We start from the raw sequence: 3,706 nt of genomic DNA, 5'->3' as shown, positions 1-3,706 counted from the left end.
GTGTGTGTGTGTGTGTGTGTGTGTGTGTGAGTGAGAAAGGGCAGAATGACACGGTGTGACAAGTAATAGAGATTGAATAAATGCTTGATACAGAGGTAGGATTCACTTGTTCCAAAGATGGACATGTTGTTTGACTCTGTWTGAGACATTAGAAGAAAATCATATTAGCGTAAATAAATTTAGCAAAATAATATTTATTTGTCCAATCAATCACATTCTGGGAAATCCCACCTCAACATAATATAGCTTTAATCCAGGATTTGGTTGAGTTTAATTAAAAATCTCATTTTTCCTAACGGGACAATAAAATCACTTATTCAAAAACAAAAAACGTAATTAATTAAATAAATAAACTGAATGTACTCATTAGCTCATGTACTCAAAGCGCTTTGAGTGTCCTGGATGGATCAAAAGGCGCTATAGTACAGTCCAGTTACCATAGTTGTTTTTGACATTCAGGTGTAACATTTGGTTCCACWTTGCTGTAAAAACACAATAAAATTTTGTCTATAAAAATAAGCAGATCAAACAAAATTAAATATTTTCCTATAAAACGCTAAAACAAAGTGATGAAATTTATTTATGTGTTAAACCTACAGACAAGTGCTGAGCTGCCAGGTGTTACCACTTTCTGCTGACAGAGACATCATTTTAATAATCTGCTGGCAGTCTCTGTAGGATTTATGAATTGGTGAAGTTAGAAAATCTGATTATTTGTTGTTTTTACTATTTGAAACAATTCAGTCAGAGGAGCTATTTTCACCCCCTCAGCGACTTCTCTTATTTTGTGACGTTTTTATCAGACAGCCTGAACCACAAACACTTTCAATAAGCAGCTGAGTGAAACTAATCAAAGCGGTACATCGTTGTGTTTAAAACAAATCTGGTCTGACAGTTATCGTATTTGAGTGTTGACTTCATAAAATGGTGTTGAAAGAATAAAATGATAGCCCTGAAATTAGAGTGCACAGAGAACTCATCAGATTTTCAGAGGTAAGATTTTATTTTAATTGCAGCCCTTTTGCATTTCAAACTCAAAGTGTTGATTTTTTATTTATTTTTAATTGATGAGGTTAGGTTTTACTGGGTTATTTGAACCATATGAATACGACCAACTGATGCCCAAATACACAGAGGCTAAAATGTTTACAGTTCAGAGTAAACTAACAGTGTTAAACCTGACTTTGTTTAGCATAAGTCAGAAATGTTTATGGAGAAATTTAGAAGTTTATTTGCAAAGATTTTAACATGTTTCTTTTAATAATCTGAAATTTCATCAAATTCTTGAATTACTTTAATGTTTGTCTTTTTAATTTTTCAGCAGACCATTAAAGCATTAAACCGCATCAGGGTTTTTTTTTCGACACTTAAGAAAAATCGACAGATCTTTAATTCTAAATATATAAACATTCTGGGGGAACAGTCGAATGAAGACCCCATGTCAAAAATCYAGTCTTATGAGCTCACGTTAAAAATGATTTAAATTTCTTCTGCTTTCACATTTATTCTAAACGTTTTCATAAAACGACTCRGCTTTACATCACAGATCCTGCAGTTTAAAAGCTGTGAGCTCATTTCTCCTGCCTGGGCCTCCCTGACCTCTGAAACACAAAGACAGAGCTGGACTCGCCCTCCGGGTCGAGCCGGTGTCACTAGATGGCGCTGCAGCACCGACTATCCCCCCTCCTGTTGGTTCTGTACACACCACATCCAGGGCTTTATTTATTTATTTTCTTCTTTCTCTGGGAGCCTAATGGGAAATTTGAAGTCACTTAAATAAAAAGGAAGGTGTAATTAATGCAACGCGCTATTAATTGCATCTGCTACAGAGCGGATGAAGGGCACCRGGGCCCACTGTTTTTACATCACAAGGCCCCTCAAAAGTCTGTTCAGACATCACAGAGAGGGAAGTGAGGAGCTTATTTTTCCAGRTGATGGTGACGATGATGAGGCAGAGAGACATACATGTTAGCACCGTATATATCACACACTGTCCTCACCATCCTGTAGAAAATTGTCATTAAAGGTTATTAACCAAACTGACTGGAAACACAAGGTCAATATAAGATAAACCCACAGAGTTCACTGCAGATATTAGTTCCTGAATGTTTAGAGGATGACTTACTTTCTCCAAATTAAATAGAAGCTAAATGAAGAGATTTACAGATGAGGATTTGTACGAGCAGTTCAGTTTTTCTTTAGGGTCCTTTCTGTGAGTTTTCCTAACAGCTTCGCAGAATTCTTCGTTTTTTCTCTTTTGCACAGTCATCCTCACATTCTCAGCTCATTCACAGGCTCACAATCCTGCAAACTTCAAAAGAGCAACGACGAGGATTTCAAACCAGAGTCAGAAAGGACTGTTTTTTTTTTGTTGTTGTTTGTTTTGTTTTGCAAAAAGGTAATCCAGCTAAAAGCAGAAGTTCAAACACCAACACTGCAGCTTCCTGTGGGAATATTTCAGACAAATGTAGGAAAAGAAATGAGAAACTCAGCATCATTCACCAGTAGAGCTCAGAAAGGTTTTGGTGGACTTTAGCCCCTCCCACATTAAAAAGGTTTTTCAAATTTCAGGAATAATCCTAATTTTGTCCCTAAATTATTAATAAATGATGTTTCCTTCTGCTTAGGTGCGCAAAATAAAATCATAATTCCCATCTTCTGAGTGAAACATATTGCATTGTTTACAGTGGAGCACGCCTGACCAACAGAAACCAGACTGTAAAATTATCAAAACATTATAAACCTTGCAARAGAGCATAAAAATATAAAAGTAACAATCACCGCAAAATAACACAAAATGGACCCTTTTCAATCTTAAGGGGCCACTTCTGGTCCTCGGACTGTCACTTTGGTAACCTAATTGAACACTGGATGGAAGCTGTGACCAAAGTGAGTCTATTTAAAAGCAGCCTGGAGGCAGAAACAACACATCATCAACTCACAATCATCCATTCATCCACTCATTTCCCTGCAGCCATTAATCCCACTCAGAGCTGAGTTTTACCTCCACAGCTGTCGGCTGCTGGCTCCTTCCTGTTTACTGCCAGATTTATTACACATGCTCAATGGATATATAGATATAAAAAAAGCATTTAGGCTTTATGTTGGAAAAAAAACTTTTTAATATCAACCCCATTATTTAAAAATGTGCAAGTCCTTTGTTCATTTGTGAAGTGGAAACAGCTGCAGGCGTTTCTCACCTTAAATCTAGCCCCAATTCATCCAGTGAACACGACATATACCCCCCCATTTCAAAAATAAAAACAACAAAATAAAATAAAAAAAACAGCGTTAGATTGCCACAGGTCTACATCCCACAACTTCAGTAAATTATGTTTATTTTATAATTAAATAAATCTTCAATCACTGCTTCTGCTTTTGGCAGAAAAAAAGGAAAAAAAGGAAGGGAAGAGAAAATGTTTTTTTGTTTCCAATGAGAGGTATTGAATTAAAAAAAATCCCTGGATTTGTGTCCTAAAGCAAAAATCTATGTGGAGAAAATGTGTTATTTACATTCAGCTGTGGCTGGAACAATCCTCCCGCTGCAGAGAGAGAAACAAAACCAAACCAAACATCTTTTTTCTCTCCAACAAAACAAAACTAAAACCTGCTGTTTTATATAGAAATCTCACCCTTTGTTTCATCTGTAAAAACACCGCAGAATAAATTACAATTCCATCAGAAAAAACTAAGAAATAAAATTTAA

This window comes from Austrofundulus limnaeus, unplaced genomic scaffold, assembly GCF_001266775.1.
Source record: "Austrofundulus limnaeus strain Quisiro unplaced genomic scaffold, Austrofundulus_limnaeus-1.0 Scaffold366, whole genome shotgun sequence".
NCBI classification, from domain to species: Eukaryota; Metazoa; Chordata; class Actinopteri; order Cyprinodontiformes; family Rivulidae; genus Austrofundulus; species Austrofundulus limnaeus.
Note: the sequence above shows the minus strand (reverse complement) of the source record.